At 41.0% G+C, this 19,513-nt stretch overlaps 1 protein-coding gene across 5 annotated transcripts in view; it reads left to right on the top strand.

The window, feature by feature from the left end:
• The window catches only part of SOCS6 (suppressor of cytokine signaling 6), a 38,039-nt gene that overhangs the window by 5,911 nt on the left and 12,615 nt on the right, over positions 1–19,513 (top strand). The gene's annotated exons all lie outside the window — the stretch shown is intronic.

Raw genomic sequence — 19,513 nt, 5'->3', positions numbered from 1 at the left:
TGTGCGTGCTTGTGTGTAAGGTTTCCCTTTTAGGAGAACAGAGGACTCTGTGGCCCCCACTGGGAAAAATGTCCATCAAAAACAATTTTAAGAATTTGATGTTATTCTTTAGAATGATTTAGGAAAGGTGAATTCATCACGTGCTCTAGATGGCCTATTATTTGGAACTGCTAATGGTTGTCCTTGTGGGGAATAGGTGTTATTTTGGGTACCCCAGCAACACTGGATGGTTGAAGCAGCAGGGTTAATACACCGGTAAAGTAAGGTGAATTCTCACTGGTGTACTGTTACTTAGTATGATTTTGCTTTTGTAAATTTTGTTTTGGTGTTTATAGTAATGAGATGTTTCTTATTAAAGCTTAATTTTGGTTTTAAAGGAAATATCATCCCTATGACAATAATCATTTTTATCTGTTGACAGTTGCTTTTGAAAGTGAAAAAAATATACTTAGGGAATAATATTATTACCAAATGTCACAGACTGTGGAAGTATGTAAGCATTTAACACACATAGAATTATTTGAAGATTTTAATAGTTTTGTGCATTTGGAGAATTACTGCATTTGAGGATTAAAAGGGAGCTTCAGATTATTGGCCAGCTTCATCCTTGCATACATCCTGGGGAGAGGGAAACTGAGGTGAAGCAGTCGGCCCAAGTCATAGACCACAGCGCTAGCAGAGTCGCAACTGGAGGGCACGTCCTGTGGCTGCGCGATGTTTTCATTCACTCCTGGGAGGTGGGGAACTTGAATCTGTGTCTTCGTGGAGGAGGTAACAGTTGAGCCGGCTCTTGGAGGGTGAGCTGTGTTTGGGAAGAACCGTAAGCGGCGGGACATTATCTTAAAGAGGCTGAACAGCAGGAGCTATAATAGCAACCTAGAGATTCTTTTCTCCTCTTTCCAGAGTGAGGCTACCTATATTCTGTTTCTTAGTTTACGTCCTTGATTTAATGGAGCTCATTCTAGTAACTTCCTGAGAAAGGTGGGGTTATTGTGTTTTGTTCAGTCTTTGTCAGAAAGCATGTATGTTCCAAATATCTAATTTATAGTCTGTGTGTGTAGAATTCTAGGTTATTTATTTATTTATTTATTTATTTATTTTTTAAAAAGATTTTACTTATCTGTCAGAGGCAGAGAGAACGTGTACGCACACATGCAGGGGGAGCGGCAGGCAGAGGGAGAAGCAGGCTCCCCGCTGAGCAGGAAGCCCAGTGTGGGGCTCGATCCCAGGACCCCGAGATCATGATCTGAGCTATAGGCAGATGCTTAACCAGCTGAGCCACCCTGGCGCCCCTCGGTTATTGCTGTAGTCAGGATGGAGTAGGTGATGCTGCAGTGACAGATGAACTCTGAAATTTTCACGGGTAAATAGAAGTTCTGTCTTGCTTGCCCCAAGTCTGCACTGCGCCTGGGCTCTTCCTGCGTCGTCTTTGGGTCCAGTCTGCTTTCACCCGCGGGTCCCCGTGCCCGTCCCCTGACGGCTCTGCGTTACCACAGCAGGCGCAGGGGAGAGCTGACGGGTCACGCTGGCCCTGAACTGTTTGGCCCAGAAGTGACACATGTCATGTTCCTCACAGTCCATTTACCAGAAGCCGTGGCCCTGCACGGGTGCCGAGCAGTGCACACATGCACAGGAAGTCGCTCCCTGGGAACGCATGCCGCACTGAAAAGAAATTTGCTCTTGGAATTTTGAAGATGTTGGACCAGCAGTTTGCAGCGTTACTGAGTTAGTTGCTGTTTCCCATCAGTTGTGTGTCATGTTCCCCTCATTTTGGGGGAAGCTTTTAGTTTCATTTTGTTATCTCCTATAAATTTCATCACGGTGTGCCTGCTTATTGTTCTTCTGTGCACTGAGCGTTCCATGGAGCCTTTCAGTCTGTGAGCTTGTGTCGTTCCTTTACAGGAAAATTCTCAGTTTCTTCTGTAATTTCTTCCCTTTCATTTTCTTGTCTTGAACTGAAGCTCTTCTTCACCAGATGTTGGACTTCGTGGATCAGTATCTTAATTTTTTTAGTTTTTTCCTCAACTTTTAAAGCCAGAATAAAAACGAAAGCAGCAAACATAGATCTTTGGACCTTACTTTTAACCAGTTCGTAAAACAAAGTTCTCAAAGGGCCTTATCTACTGGGTACTTAACCAGTGAGGCTGTACTTGGTCATCGGCAATGAAAGCGCTACTGTTGTTTAGGGAACTTGCGGCGTTTTTAGCTAGTACATTGGTAAGTGTCTACACAGGTATAAAAATGTATACATTAAACATTTAATATGTGCACACTTCATAGATGGTGATGAACTGGTATATAGGTGTGCTACCTTCTTTTTTTAAGATTTTTTTTCTTAAAGATTTTATTTATTTATTTGAGAGAGAGAGAGAGGGAGAGAGAGGTCAGCAGGAGAAGCAGACTCCCTGTCCAGCAGGGAGCCGATATGGGACTCTATCCTGGGACTCCAGGATCATGACCTGAGCTGAAGGCAGTTGCTTAACCAACTGAGCCACCCAGGCACCTTAAGATTTCATTTTTTAGGTAACGTCCACATCCAGCATGGGGCTTGACCTCATGACCCAAGATCAACAGTTGCGTGCTCCACCGACCGAGCCAGCTAGTCACCCCAAGTGTTCTGCTTTTTAAATTTTAAATGTTAAAGTCTGAATTAAAGTTAAAGAGGAGTGAATTTAGCTCATTAATCAATTCTTATATAAGCCAGCTCCCTTAATATTTTAAATGATTGGATTTGTGAACATTTTCATATTTAACTTAATAGAAGTGTATTGAACACAGTTAAAAAGATGCTTAGAGATGCTCGTGTAAAATTTTGTTTCTGCAGGTTAAATTTCTTAGTCTCTGCATATTTTTCTTTGCCCTGAGTCAGGTACTTACAGAACTGAGCATGCTTTAGAGATCAACCTATTTTATATGGGAAAGCAGACTCACAAAGTAGAGATTGATTCAGTGTCACACAGCAAACTAGTGCTACCCCATATTTTTGTGTCAGTAGCCTATAGGGTGGGAGAGAATCACTTGAAAATTTATTAGAGCTTTTGTTGTAATTATAAATTTATTTATTTTTTTAAAAAGATTTTATTTATTGGAGAGAGAGCTGGGCAGTGGGGAGAGAGAGGAGCTGGGCAGGGAGTCTGATGTGTGGGGCTTGATCCCAGGACCCTGGATCATGGCCTGAGCTGAAGGCAGATGTTTAGCTGACTGAGCCATCCAGGCGCCCCTTAATTTATTCTTAATTAAATTTGAAATTACTTGGCAGTTTTAAGTTCATTTTTCTTAACTTGGTTATCTTTAAATTTCTTTATCTACCTTTGTAATCATGCAAATAATCATAATTCTTTGTAAAATAAAGCTCGTTGTGTAAGATCTGGAGGCCCTAAAAGAAGTCCAAGGAATTCTGTTCCATTTACTATTTTTCATTTATTTTTATTTGCATGTAGTCGTCAAGAACTGTGACGAGTAGGAGATTGCACCTTGTGCTCAGGCTGTCACCTTAGCCTGGCAGTTTCATGATTGCTGCCAGAAGACCTGACACTTCTGGGTCAGAGATAAAGGACTTCATTACTGAGGGCACTGACAGCATGTGAGAAAAGAATGTAGAGGCCCGAGGAGAAAGCAAGGAAATGAAGTGGGAGGCAGTTAACTGCTGTGGCTGAGAGCACAGGCAGTTAAGTGGCAGCGGGAGATTGGATTCTGCATGTATTTTGAAAGTAGTTGAACCATGACCCCGAATGTGGCGAGGGAGAGGGAGAGGAACCATGGATGATTGTGGAGGTTTCGATCTGAGCAGTTGGAAGGATGGGGTAACCATTAGACCCAAGTGGCAAAGGCTGCAAGTAGAGCAGGTATGGGGCTGCGATGGGAGAGATCCTGAGTTTAGTTTTGAACACATTTTAGTCTCGGATATTCCTAACACAGTGAGTGGCAGTGTCAAGAAGGAAGTTGACTAAAACGAGGCTAATGAAAGATGTGGATCTGGGAGTGGAGGAGACACCAGCGCTATTTCAGGCATGAGACCGAGGGAAGTCACTGGGGTGTGAGGAAAAGTGACCCAGCGTGAGTGCTCCGGTATCCAGCGTGACACATTGGAGACACGGTAGTGGAGAAGGACTGATCAGCTGTGGCAGGTGCTGTGGATAGAGCAGGTAAGAACTGAGCACTGATGCTGGATTGACAGTGAGACGTCATTGGTGACCTTGACCAGGGCAGTTTGTTTGATGTGGTAGAGAAGGTGTCTGATGTGGGTAGAGGGAAACCGGGAGGAAAGGATTAGTAGGTCTCCAGTATGTATGTTTCTCCCAAGGTGTTTTGTTGCAGAGGGAGTTAAAGAGACGGAACCATAGCTGGTGGGGAAGGTAGCCTAAAGACAAGTTTGTATACATGAGAAATGATGCTTTTAGGAGGAATCCAGTAGAGAGGGCAGCTTGTTGGGACGTGAGGGAGATCCAGTAGACAAATGGAGGGGAGGGCCTTGAGAGAGGTGCACGGATAGGTAAAGGAACAGGATGGTTTTGTCTGAAGTTTTCTTCTCATGTCCTAATTTTCTCAGTGAGCGAGGAAGCTGGGCCATCAGCTGAGATTAAAGATGGGGGAATACCTGTTACAGGTGTGAAGAAAGATTGGGGCTGGTTGGCAATAAACAGGAGAGAGTGAATGGATCAGGGAAGTGTAGTTTGATTTCCAGGCAGCATTAAGTTTCCAGCAGAGGTTCATGGGTCATGACGTTAAGTGAGACCAGGCAGAATGGTATGTGTTTCTCCAGCCGCGTTTTCCTGTAAGGGTGTAGACATGGCATGGGCAGAGTTGGATTGAAGCAGTGATGTTTTGCCAAGAGAGTGTGTCAGAGTCAAGTGAGAACGGTAATTGAGGGTACATTCTAGGGAATGATTGTGATTGAGTGTGGAATAGAAGCTGAGTAAGGAGTTAAGAGGGTCACTGAAAAGCTGATGAGTTTATTATTCTGAGTTAATATTTATACATTAAGTCTATATTAACTCTATATTGATATAATACTCATCAGACTGAATATTTCGGGCCAGACCTAACTATACACAAATCAAAATCAAGTGTCAGATTGGCAAAAATTTGTTTTGGGTGGGGTAAAGAGAAAGAGAAGGCTGCCTAGGCTTTCATTTAAAAAATACAATATTCTTATCTATTGATTTATATTTTTGTTCATTCGTGGTAGAACTGAAAGCCAAGAAAAGGCCTTGCATTTTGCTTGAATCTGATGGACTTACTCAGCCACTCCCTTTAGAAAAGTAACTTAAGAACAAACTCACAGACCTCTTCTTATAAAAACTCTGTATTTATAGAATATTTTGAAAATAAAGTATTGAAAATAGTATTTACGGAGCATTCCGTGGTCCAGATGGCAGTTCTGCTGTATTTCTTTCTGGTCTGGTGTGCCTCCTTATTCTTTCTACATAATCGAGACCACACTGTACATATGATTTTGTTTCCTGTGTTTTTGCACTTAACAAATGAACAATATGAACTTTTCCCTCATGTTATTTATAACCCTGTATAAATATCAGTTTTAGTGGTTCCCTGAAGCTCCAGTGTGTAGATGTGCTAGAATTTTGTTTACAGTTCTCGGACTGTTGGAAATTAGAATGTGTCTGATTCTTAAAATTTATTTTTTTATCCTATTTAATAATGTAGGGGACATTGTCATGCTTTGGTTTTGTGTTATTTCTTTAAGAGTTATAAGAACAGCATTATTGGATCAAAGAGTATGAATATTTTTCTAAGAGTTGCATAGAACCAAGTTTTTTTTAAACAGCTATGTTAAGACATTTTCAAGTAATGAATATTATCATTTAGAAAAATCTTTACTAATTTGGGTTGTGGAAAGTTATTCCTATTTTAATTTTGTTTCTTTGATCTTATCAGGGTTAGTTGTTTTTTTTTTGTTTGTTTGTTTTGTTTTTTTAAATTTAGATTTACTTACTTGTTTTAGGGAGAGGGGAAAGGAGAGGAGAGGAAAGTGTTTCTGTGAGTCGAGGGAGGGACACAGGGTGAGAATCTTTGAAGCCGACTCTCCACTGAGCGGAGAACCTCATTCAGGGCTTGATCTTATGGTACCTGAGATCATGACCTGAACTGAAACCAAAACCAAGAGTTGGAGGCTTAACCGACTGAGCCATCCAGGTGCCGGAGGGTCAGTATTTTTTTTATGTGTTAGCCACTTGGTTTCCATGTGCAAAACTGTAAATTAATCCTTACATTGTATAAATCAATACTGGATTAATCAAGGACTTACAGGTGAAAAACAACACTTCAGTACTTGTATAGGAAATACGGAAGAGTATAGGACTTCAGCATCAGGAGGATTTCTTAAGACAACTAAAGGAGCAAACAATAAAAGAAAACTGACAAAATCAACTAAAATAAAACGAGAAACTTCCTTAAGGTGCCACAAGAAGAATGAATTCAATACACAAGCATTCTACAGCGGTAGCAAAAAGGAAGTACAGGGTCCCCATGAACTGATAGGCACTGACTTCTGGGGGTCTAAAATGTACCTGCTCTATCAAAAATCTTTTTGTTACCTATATTTAGTCACGCATTTTAACATTTTTCTCACACTAAGGAAAACAGAACGGTTCAAAAGTCAAGCTGTTCTGCATTCCCACCAACAATGCATGAAGGTTGCAGTTTCGCCACGTACTTGCTAACACTAAGTCTGGTCATTCAGGTGGCTGTGTGCTGGTATCATTGTGGCTTTTAATTTCTATTAATGACCAGTAATATTAAGCACCTTAATAATAACGTGCTTATTAGCCATTTGCATGTCTTCTGTCTTCTTTAGTAAAAGATCTATCCATGTCCTCTGCCAATTTAAAAACTTAGGTGATCTTAATTCAGTTGTAAAGGTTTTTTATTTGTTCTGCATAAAGATGCTATATCAGATATGTGACATACAAATATTTTTTCCTAGTCTGTGACTTGCTCTCACCGTGTTTTGGAGCATAAAAGTCTGTAATTTTAATGCAGTCCCAGAGTTGAGTGGTTTTCACGAATAAGGTTCTCCGTTCTCACATGCTGTTAGTTCATCTCCAGAGTGCTGAAGTGGTCGCATTCTACGGTTTGATCCAACTGTATGGTTGCCTCTTGCAGAGAAGGTTTGTCAGCTTCCTCGTGCCATCACCCAGAAGTGAGTTCCCCTGGGTAGACGCTTGTTTGATGTCTGTTCTAGATGACGAATCTGAGGCCTGGGTGCACACGCTCATTAGGAAATGCTGCCTGTGATCTGAGTTCAAGTGGCGTGGTTCCAGGTCTGTGCTCTTAGTCACTAGGCTCTGCTCTCCCATTCTAAACCGTCCGAAAAGGTGGTTGTTTCTAGACTATGCACCGCAGGTCGGTACTCAGGTCGGTTACTTGGCCCCTTCCCTTGTGACTTTGGACAGATTGTTAAACTTTCTTTCCTTTTTTTTTTTTTTTTTTTAAAGATTTTTATTTATTTATTTGACAGACAGATCACAAGTAGGCAGAGAGGCAGGTAGGGAGAGAGAGGAGGAAGCAGGCTCTCCGTAGAAGAGAGAGCCTGATGTGGGACTCAATTCCAGGACCCTGGGATCATTACCTGAGCGGAAGGCAGAGGCTTTAACCCACTGAGCCACCCAGGCGCCCCTCCTTTTTTTTTTTAACCTTTTTAAAGATTTTATTTATTTGAGAGAGAGAGAGAGAGAGAGAAATGCGCTTGAGTTGGGGAAGGGGAGAGGGAGAGGGAAAGGATTTCAAGCCGACTTTGCCCAGAGCACAGAGCCTGATGCCGGCTCACTCTCAGGACCCTGAGATCATGACTTGAGCCCAAACCAAGAGTCAGATGCTTAACCGACTGAGCTACCCAGGTGTCCCAGACTCAAACTTTCTAAGCTTTAGTTTCCTCTTCTATAAAATGGAGATAAAGATATAAAGACAATACCTTCTGATAGAGTTCTTACGAGGATCCAAGAAGATGAATGTACGTTTTTTAGGATGTAGTCCCCTCCGACTGGGCAGTGGTTGTGCTGGTATTAGTAATGGAAGTTGTATGGTGTAGAGGTACTAACGGCTGCCAGGACCCCCTCCTCTTCCTCCTGGGTATCTCCTGTGAATGGGGATAGCCCCTGAACTCTGCCTGTGCAGCCCCTCCCTGTTTCTGCAAACGCTGCTTGCTTATAGTCTGTACTTGAGTCTAAGGTCCTTGAGGGTAAGGCCTTTCATCTCTGTGTAGGTCTGGCAGCATGTCCTTAAACTTTTCAAGGAAGTGCAGTGTCTTACAGTGTCCAGACAAGGATGTCACCTGAAATGATGATGGGAGAGGGACTCACCGTGGTGGGTGGTGTAAGTTAAACAGAAATCATAGCGAATGTCGTGAGAAGCACTTGCCATATGGGGCGAACCCCAGGGTGCCAAGGTTGTCCGGTGTCAGGGATTTGGGTTGGAGAAGGTGCTCATTCCTGGCATGCAGAGGGAGCGGCGCCACGGGAAGAGGCTGCTTGTGAACAGGGGAGCGAAAGACTGAAGATGACAGTGCGGGACCCGAAATGACACAGGGCATGGAGGGGAAGAGTTTGCATCCTTGAGATAAACAGCGAGGGAAAACTGGGAATGGTTTGGGAAGGTTTAGGGAGAGATGGATTTAGGAAAAGTATTGAGACCTTTGACCCTGAGGGCATCAGCGTCCTGCTTTTCTGGATAAGAGGTGACCGAAACACACAAGTACGTACTTTACCTAGCCTGCCTGTTTCTTTTCTCAGGTTGTGGTGGGGGTGGTTGTTTTGTAGTAAAGTGAAACGTGCTTCCTGGTCACCGAAAGATCTAATACAGGACTCCCCCACTATCTGAAAGTAGGGCGTTCCTGTGAAACCTTTTATGAGCCAAAATGGTATATAAAGTGAAGAAGCACTTATCATAAATTACATGGGAAATGTTTTGAGCATTTCCATACCCCCCAAAATAATCTCTTTGAGGTTTTTCTGGTACCTTAGAACATGTCTTGCCAATGGATGCCCAGCGTGAATCGGGTAAAGCACACATGCTCACAGGCCCAGTTCCGAGCTCCCGCGGCTGGAAGCTGGACACTGAGTGCAGTTCCCCGGGCAGGAGCTGGGGGGCGCCACGCTCGCGGCTTGAGGGAGCACAGCCTCCCACCCCGCTCACTGCCAAACACAGGGAATGCTGTTTCTGCTCTTTGCTGTTTCTGCTCTTTGCCTTTTCTGCAAAAGCCAAAACCCTCTGCGGATTTCTTTTGGTCAGCCAAACCGGGCACTGATGGAGCGCTTTTTGTAAAAGTTAACGTGGTGTGAGGCGCAGTTCAAAAAGCGGACGAGACCTGTATCGGAAAAGAGCAGTCTGTCGGGCTTCCGACCCCTTGCCCTGGTCACTCGAGCTGCCGTCACGGAGGCCGGGTAGTCTTTGAGACGCTCACTCTATACGTGTAGGCGTATGAACACGTACACAAATGGGATCATGTTTGCATTTTGTTTTGTAGCTCGCCCTTTACCAACAATGTATTTTGGACCCCTTGGTTTATCTGCATGATATCCTGTCGTATTGGTGGATTATAGTTTATTAAAGTAGTTCACTGATTTGTGTTGTCTATGATTGTTTCAGATATTTAGATTAACTCTGCATTTTTGCCAAAATAAATTTTTTAGCATATGTCTGTAGAGTGAATAAATGGACTCATTCTGTAGAATCAGTTCTTTGACCTGTAGAATCAGTTCTACCCTTAATCTGTACCTCAGCTTCCCCATTTCTACAGTGGGGATATTACTGTTTGGACTACTACTATTAGCTGCAAACACATAGCAGCCTAATAGGCACTAGGCTATGTTGTGAGGACACCGCATATATTAACGCTTTTTTTTTTTTTTTAAGATTTATTCATTTATTTGACCGAGAGATCACAAGTAGGCAGAGAGGCAGGCAGAGAGAGAGGCATAAGTAGGCTCCCCATGGAATAGAGAGCCCAATGTGGGGCTCCATCCCAGGACCCTGGGATCATGACCTGAGCTGAAGGCAGAGACTTAACCTACTGAGCCACCCAGGTGCCCCATATATTAACATGTTTAAACCTCACAACTGACTTGAGTGGTGGGTTCCGTTATTTTGAAGATCACACAACTGTTAAATCGTGGACCCAGGAAATATATGAACTCCTGCTTTGTGGTTCCAGAGTGCTTTCTACTGTGTTAGACTGCTTTGTGTGCAGTACTGAGTACACTGGGTTCTAAGGGTTTAGTAAGATGCTGTGTATTCAGAAGGCTTAAACCAGAGCCTGGCATGCATTGGGCTAATGTGTGGCCTATATTTACCAGTACTAATGTAAATGATCAAGTAATAGTAGCTTTTAAAAATTTTAATGCTTTAGGGAACATCATTTTCCGTATGTCATTGTTTTTGGCATGAGTATATATCCAAAACACAAATTCCTGATCACATAATTAACTTCTTTAAAGCATGTGTGAATTTAAAATTTTGATAAATATTTTCAAATAATTCTCCACAAATCATACCAATTTGTATTGAGTTTTTTATCAGTTTTTCATGCCCTTGCCAACATTGTTACTGATTTAACTTTTTTCAAACTCATAGGTGAGAGGTACTACCATTTCGCTTTTCCTTTCAGTGCATTTTTAAAGTTGAGATAGAATATCCTCCAGGGAGGGCTACCTGGGTGGTTTATTCAGTTAAGCATCTGACTCCTTGATTTCAGCTCAAGTCATGATCTCAGGGTCATGAGATTGAGTTCTCTGTTGGGCTCACGCTCAGCGTGGAGTGGAGTATGTCCCTCTCCCTCTGCTCCCCCTCCCCGTGTGTGTGCATGTGTGCTCGCTCTCTTTCTCTCTCAAATAAGTTAGTAAAAATTTTAGAATATACTTAGAATAAAAGCCAGCCTTTATAGCGTACCATCTGTTGATTTTTAACAAATATATTTGGTCGTGTAACCACTACCACAATCAAGATATAGAACAGTTTCTAGCACCCCAGATTCCTTTAATTTCATTGTTATGAATGAATTGAAAATCTTCTAGGGTGATGATTGGCTACTTGAATTTGTTTTCTCCCTCTCTCACTTGCTTGGTTTCTCTTGTTTTCTTGCCTTTCTTTTTTCTTTCCTTCCGTTATTTCTCTGTGAACTGTTCTTTTGTATGTTGTGCCTGTTTGCTTATGGGATTTTGTGCCTTTCTCGTACTGATTTCTAAGAGCACAGTGTGTGCTACAGAAATTAGTCCTTTGTCATGTGCTCGCAGTTTTCCTCTGGTTTATCTTTTGGCTTTAGTAATGCCATTCTTTTAGCTATCCAGAGATTTATAACTTTTGCATTGTTGGATTGTCATTCTTTTCCTCTATGGTTTCATGGTTTTATGTTATGCATAGAAAAGCTTTCTGCAGTGCTAAGATTTTTTTAAAAGATTTTCCTACAACTTTTGTATTTTCTTTTATGTTTATGTATTTGATCCTTCTGCACAGTACTTTTATATAAGGAAGTAAGAGCTTTGCTTTGTCCCTCATTCCCCAGATGGTCACCCAGCCCGCTCCTCATCCTTTCTTGAAGAATCGCTCTTCCCCCCAGTAGCGTCACGTGTTCTGTTGGGCACGTGCTCCTATTTCTTGACTTTCTAGTCTTTTTCCCCCCTCCAGTTTTAAGCTGTATGTTTTGTTTTAATTTTTAGTTTTAATTTTTTTTTTTTTTTTAATTTGAGAGAGAGAGAGCATGAGAGAGGGGATCGTCAGAGGCAGAAGCAGACCCCCTGCTGATCAGGGAGCCCCGTGTGGGTCTCGAAACGGGGGCGCTGGGATCATGACCTGAGCGGAAGACAGTCGCTTAACTGACTGAGCCACCCAGGTGCCCTAAGCTGTGCAGCTTAATATCTTGTGCAGCTCATTCGCCCTCATTTATCCTTTAGATTTTTCCTCTTTTCCTTGTTTATAGGTCCAATTTCAGTATAATTTTATCTGGCTTCTTGCAGATATCATTGATGTTTTCTTGGGGTCTTGAGGAATGTTTTGACAGGATTTAATTGTTTTATCTGAGAATAAAATGTGTCTTTTTTTTTTTTTAAAGATTTTATTTATTTATTTGACAGAGAGAGATCACACGTAGGCAGAGAGGCAGGCAGAGAGAGAGAGAGGAGGAAGCAGGCTCCCTGCTGAGCAGAGAGCCCGATGCGGGACTCGATCCCAGGACCCTGAGATCATGACCTGAGCCGAAGGCAGCGGCTTAACCCACTGAGCCACCCAGGCGCCCAAAATGTGTCTTTCTATATATCTAAATCGGTTATGATCCTCTTGAGGAGTTTTAAAGTTTTTCATGTATTTCTGGACATTTTTGAAAAATTAATTTCATCTGGGGTGCCTAGGTGTCTCAGTCAGTTAAGCATCTGCCTTTGGCTCAGGTTGTGATCCCAGGGTTCTGGGGCTGAGCACTGGTTGGGCTCCTTGATTAGTGGGGAGTCTGCTCCTCCCTCTGCCTGCTGCTCCCCCTACTTGTGTGCTCGCTCACTCACTCTCCCTTTGTCAGATAAATAAACAAAATCTTGAAAAAAATAATTTCATCTTTTTCGAAACTATTGTAAATCAAATCTAGTCTTTTACTATATTAGCCTATCAGCCTTTTTTCTTTTTTTTAAAGATTTTATTTATTTATTTGACAGAGAGAGATACAGAGAGAGAGAACACAAGCAGGGGGAGTGGGAGAGGGATAAGCAGGTTTCCCGCGGAGCAGGGAGCCTGATGCGGGGCTCCATCCCAGGACCCTGAGATCATGACCTGAGCCGAAGGCAGAGGCTTAACCACTGAGCCACCCAGGCGCCCCACCCCCCACCAGCTTTTTTAAAGTAATTACTAGTGATTTTTACATGTAAATTTTGTAAGTAGTCACTAGAGGGAATTTTTTTTGTTTTCTTTTTTTCCCTAATAGTTGTTCGGCTGCATCTGTTGTATTGTAGGTACTCACTCCTGCCATCTGTAAATAATGACAGTTTGCCTTCTCCTTTCCAATATTTATACTCCTTACCCTTGTCTGATTAATTAGCTGGCATGTTGAAAATAATGTTAATTAATACTTGATAATCCACATCCTTGTTGCTGGCTTTTTATCATTTCTTTATTCATATGACTCTTAATTTTGTTATATCATCATGTTTTAAATGTCCATCTGTTTCTATTTTGAAGGGTTAGGATTGATAATTTTTTTTGGTGTGTGTGTTTGTGAGAGAGAGAGAGATTTATAGCTGTTGTCATACGATTTTGCTCCTTTGCTCTATGGTAAATTATAATGAATTTACAAATAATCAGCTGTGCAGGCAATCCTGGGATGTACCTTACATAGCTGAATTGTTTCCCCTCACCACTCTGGTGTTTAAAATTTGCATTTCAGTATTCATAAGTGAGATCTGTGGGGTTTTTTGTTTCGTTTTGTATTGAATGTATTGTCTTTGTCCAGTGGTGGTATTAGTATTCTTTAGCTTCAGAAGTACATTTGGGAGGCTGCTTGTTCTATGTCCTGAAGTAGGTTAGTGAGTTTTGTATTTTGTGTTTTTAGTAATTAGTCCCCTTTTCTCCCCAAAGGAAGAGGGCTCGTGGTAGTTCTTTCAGGACTTCCTCAAGTTGTTTGACAACTATTAGTCTCTTTTGGATTCCTGCCTCTTGTAAGGCAAATTTTGGTAATACATATTTTGCCTTAAAATTCTCATTTCATCTAAATTTCAAATTTTTATTGAAATTACACAGTACTCTTACATATTTTGTAGTTACTTCATTTCTAATTCATATAAATACAGTTTTCCTTTTTCTTACAACAGCCAGCTTAGCTGCTCATCGTTTGACCGAAAAATCAACTCTTAGAATGTTTACCACTACTATTTTTTGTTTTCTGATTCATTAGTTTGTGTTTTCGTCTTTTGCGGGAGGGGGGGGGTTCTCATTGCTGACTTCTGGAATTGAATGCATACTTTGTTTCTTTTAATTCCTAGCTATTTATTTTTATTTATTAATTTTAAAATTCCTTAATGTTTAGTTTTGTAAGCCTTTAAGGCTTAGAAGTTTTCTGGGAGCCCAGTTAGTAGGGTCTTGCAGAATCACATAGTTTTTGATCTGTCGCATTTCCATGATTTTAGTTTATAAAGAGTATACCATTTTTCTTCTCTTTGAGATTTCCTCTTTGATTCAAGAGGATGTTTGGTCATTTTTACTTTTCTGTTTTCCTTTTTATGTTTTTATTGTCTTGTCGTCATTTGAGGAGTTTTTTTTGTTTTTTTTTTTTTTTAAGAGGTGGGGAAGAGAGAATCCCAAGCAGGCTCCTTGCCCAGTGGAGCCCAGTGTGGGGCTCCTCCTCTTGAGATTATGACCTAACCCCAAACCAAGAGTCCGATACCTAACTGAGCCATCCAGGTGCCCCAGTGAGATATTTCTGATTTTTCAGTTTACCGATATTTCCGTTGTGACCTCATATATTAGCACATTTGGAAAAGCAGATGCTTTCTTACATTTTAGAGTACAGAATCCATATATTAAAGGAATAAAGTAATTATGTAATTTAAATCTGTATTCTTCATTTTCATTTATTTTCTTGGGCTGAAAAAGGTATTTTAATGTTCGATTTTGTGTGTATAGTTTTTTTTTTTTTTTTTAAAGATTGATTGATTTATTTTAGAGAGGGAAAGAACATGTGTGGGAGAGGCTGGCAGAGAGAAAGAATTTCGAGTGGACTCTGCGTTTAGTGTGGAGCCTGTCTCGGGCTTAATCTCCTGACCTGAGATTATGACCTCAGCCGAAACCAAGAGTTGGATGCTTAACTGGCTGTGCCACCTGGGCCTCCTTGTGTGTAAAAATATTTGGCATTTTTATTTTCTGTGTGGGTTATACCTTATGTAATGTGCCCCTTTGTATTTGTATGACCATTTTTACTATCTTATTACTGTTACACTAGCTTTCTTGTTGTTTGCATATTCCTTTTTTCATTCTTTTCTGTTAGAGGATTTTTCCTGAAGCAAGTAAGATTGGTGTTTTTCAGTTAATTGAAAAACTTTACTTAAGTATGGACTCACGTATTTTTAAACATTTCATTTTTAATTGAAACAAATATGCAGTCTTTCGTAATTTCCATATGTAGGACCAGTGTCTTTCCTTTAAATATCCATTGACGGAATTCTGTCAGTCTGAATTGTGTAAAATGTGTCCTTCAATGATATATTACATGTGATTTCCATTTTGACATTTCTTTTAAGTAGAAGTTAATCATATTTGCAAAGCAGTCTTTGTACAAAAGCCTATATTTTTTTAAAGTACTGTTTTGTTGGCTTTTAGAATGGTTTTGTTTACACTTAATTCCACAGAAAATTTTTAGCCATCTGCATTTATTTAGTGTTTATGAATCAATTATTTTTGTAGGAAGAACTTAAAAAAAAATTACTTACTTGTTTGCATGCTTAAAATATGCAGTGAATTTAAATTCAAAAAAGTTTGGATGAACCTCAGTCAAACCCAGGAGGTATTTTATGTAATGGGGATATACCAGTGACTGATAACATTCATGATCTCAAGTAGACTACAAGTAAACTTGATTCACTTCATAGAATAGGATAATCGCAGGAATGCTGAAGAAGGGGATAGTCTGATAGTGGCTAGCAGATGGTGTTATAGTGTTTTGAAACTTTGTTTTGCATATGATGGGATTTTTAAGACCAGACCTGAAAATCTTTTTCTAATAGTTGAGTTTATCCCAGTTATATATATTGGCATACCAAACATTGGTACCTAAATTCTGTTGCATTTCATCTAGTATTGGCCATTGCCTTTATTTTCCTTTTTATCATATGGTCTACTTTCTCTCCTTTCTCCTCCCTTTCTGGAAGGATTTTATTATCTGTTATTTTTCATTTTTTATAAAGTTAATGGCAAATAATATACTGACAGATTCAATAACAACGGAATAGAAACTGAGGAGCTGAAATGGAAGGGCACGAACAATGGCTTGCTAAGAAACTGGCCACCTTTAGGGCAGAGAGATGATAGTGAAACTCTTTGTCTTGGTAACTTATGTGGATGCCTTGCTTACCTTAAATTCTTTCTCTTTGTTCTTTTAAACTGTCTTCACAGATAGTTTAAGCTGATAGTTCTAAGTATGGTCTGTGGATCCCCTTTGATAATGAGGCTGAAACATTATTTGCCATTCTCTGAGGGTGCAGAAGCAATGGTGGATACAATTGGTGGTGCCCTCCCATGGCCATGGCTGTGGCCCCAGCTCTGATTTGAACATTCATAGCAGTCTCCTGTTCTTTACCTCTAAGCACTTGCAGTAAAAAGCAAGTCACAGTTATGTTTAAGAATGTTACTGAGGAGGGGCTCCTGGGTGGCTCAGTAGGTTAAGTGTCTGCCTTCAGCTCAGGTCATGATCCTGGGGTCGTGGGATCGAGTCCCCCATCAGGCTCCCTGCTCAGTGGGGAGCCTGCTTCTCCCTCTGCCTGCTCTGCCTGCTCTGCCTGCTGCTCCCCCTGCTTGTGTGCTGTCTCTGGTAAATAAATAAATCTTAAAAAAAAAAAAAAAAAAGTCACTGAGGAAGCTGTAAAAATTGTTACACTTACTAAATCTTGACCCTGAGTACACATCTTTTCAAAATCCTTGAGACAAAATGCAAGTGTATAGAGCATGGTTTCTCCCGCAGACTAATGGAAGAAGGTGTCTCAGGGGAAGCATTTGTGCTGTTGTTGGAGATGCTGCACTACAGCTCCTCTTTCATGAAATCTGTCAGGAGATACCACTTTTACCTGAAAGAACTGTTGACAGGGCGCCTGGCTGGCTCAGTCAGTAGTGCATGTGACTCTTGATCTCAGGGTCATGAGTTCAAGCCCCACGTTGGGCAAAGAACTTAACTTAAAAAACAAAACAAAACCTAAATAAATTAACAAAAGACCTGTTGACCAACTACGGTTTTTTAGCTTCAGGGTTTCAGTAGATACAGTTTCATAAATTTACAGACAGTATTGGTGTCAGTGATAAATCCAGGCTTTAAAGCAAAAATCAGAATTATGGAGAGCTTGTGTCTCCCACTGTTAGTTTACTGCTTCCCAGTGCTTAGACTTTCCTGATGGGATCAGTCAATGGTAATGTTAATAAATGGGATTTTTCAAGATTGCCTAATGAAATCACTATGATACTACAAAATAATACATACCTGGATGATTGATTCAAAATGCAAGCTTAGACCATGGGATTTGAATGTAATAAAGAAGTTATCTAAAGGGTTTCAGATTTCCCAGTGCAACTGAGTTTTTAAGAAACTATCACTTGTTGATTTTTGGTATAATATCACAGGAAAGAATACCCACGGTTATATGAAAATATTATTAAAAGAAAATATTTCTCCCTTTACTAGCTATGTATCTGTAGGAGGTTGGATTTTCTAATTAGGCTTTAACTGGAACAACATATTGTAGCAGATTGAATGCAGATGGAAACATGAGAGTCCAGCTGTCTTAAGTCAGACAGAAAAACGATTTACAGTAATGTAAAACAGTGCCGCTTGTCTCACTGAATTTTTATTGTTTGGGTAAATATATTTATTTTTCAGAAAAATGTTATTTATGTTAACATGTAATGAGTATATTGTCATTGAAAAATGATTAACTATTTTTAAATCTCAGTTTTAATTTCTAGCAGGCAAAGTTTCAGTAGATAAAAGCCACATAGACGAGCTTTTGGTGGTCTTGAGTAATTTGTAAGAGGATGAAGGGGTCCCCAGACTGGGAAGTTGGGAACTGCTGACTTGGCTGCGTGGCAGCCTGTCACGGGGGAGAATGGGAGCTTCGATGTGCCACGATCACATTCCACATCTCTCCTCGTGACACATTACTTAACTTGGTTGGGCAAGTTTTAATCTCTCTGAGACCTGGTTTCCTCCCTTATAAACCAGCAGTAATAAAGCTGTATTACTTGTTGAATGTTAAATAGTTGATGTTGTATTTTAAATGTTTTCATTAGGTGTTTTAATGTCAGGCATGACTATCACCAGTCATTCCTTTGAAAACAGGCTGGGAAATTGTTTGAAGAGGTTAGCTTCTGCCCATATGAATAAAGTATTCATGTCTAAAACCTTTTCCTTTGAACCTTTAGACACATTTTCAGTATGTGTAAACTTAAAATTTTACAATTAAAAAGCAATAAAACTAATTCAGAACATTTACTTAGGCATGGTGAGGCAGATGGTAATCCTATAAAAAGATGGCATATATTTTTGGAAGTGCAAACAGAAAAACAGATACTCTTAAAACTTCCAGAGTGATCTTTGCCTAGAAAATGAAAAGAGTTAAAAGGCCATATGGCCTAATAGAACTTTTTACAGTATTTTCGTGTCCAGGATTGATTTTTATTTAATGTTAATGTTGAGTTGCATATGGATTGGTAGTTGGAAAAGGAATAGTTATCAAGTAGATAATTACCAAGTACTTTTACTCTGGTTGTCAGTCTTTTTTTGTACAAAAGGGATGCAGTAATGGGAATCAGAGCCATTTGAACCCTAAGTTTAGTGAGGTTAATTTAAACGGGACTACGTAGCCCCTCAGAATCGTTACCAGTTCTGCTGCAGGGGCAGCTGTGTACGTCGTGTTACCTCTCACTGTGGACCAGTGTTCTTCATTTCACTGCCGTGTTCACTCAGCACATTTTTTTGAGTGCCTTTTTGGGGCCAGGTGTGTGCTAGATGTGGAGGATAAAAATGTAAAAAAAAAATTAACATGTTCTTTGCTTTCATATTGAGTATAGATCGTCCGCTGCGGTGAGTCATTAATCACTCGTTCATACAGACAGATCTGAGTACACATCCCAGATGAAAATTCTAGGCCGGAGAGGTATGCAGTACTCTGCGGTCCTGGACTTGGGGGGTTTCACCCTCAGGAAGAGCAGAATGTGGTTCTTAGAGGAACTACTGGAACAGCTGAGGGGTGAAGGAGTTAGTTGGTGAGGAAGATGAAGGAAACATTTCCAGTCAAAGAGGCAGTATGGCAGAAGTTCAGTGTTGAGCGAGAATGTGCTGAGTGTGAATGCTTTCAGTGTGACTGGAGCCGAGATCAAGGAAAGAACGGCGTCACGCCATGTTAAGGAGTTAAGTGACTTTTTGGTAAATAATGGCGAATTATGGCTTGAGGGCAAGGTGGGCAGTGTACGCGATCGCCCTGCCTGATGAGGTTTGCGTCTCTGACATCGGCTTACTCAGAGTGACTGAGCGTCTCCTGCGCCCTTGGTATGGTCCTAGACTCTTGGGGGGCAGCAGTGGGTAACACGGAGTTGAAATCCCCACTTCTGTGAAGCTTACATTCTCCAGCGTCCGGAGGGGGAGAAAGCACAGTAAACGAGGAGGATGTGTGTGCTGGGGGAAAGTACCGCGACGCAGTGCCAGGGGCTGCACTGCAGTTCACCTGCCTCATCGGGCCAGGCCTCCCGGAGAAGGTGACAGCAGAGCAAAGACTTGGGGAACGTGAGGGTTTGTAGGGTGGTGGTCGCAGCAGCACCGGTGCCCCAA

The sequence above is a fragment of the Mustela erminea genome, chromosome 13 (genome assembly GCF_009829155.1).
Source record: "Mustela erminea isolate mMusErm1 chromosome 13, mMusErm1.Pri, whole genome shotgun sequence".
Taxonomy (NCBI): Eukaryota; Metazoa; Chordata; class Mammalia; order Carnivora; family Mustelidae; genus Mustela; species Mustela erminea.
The sequence above is the reverse complement of the archived record's forward strand: the minus strand, read 5'-3'. Positions and strand labels throughout refer to the sequence as shown.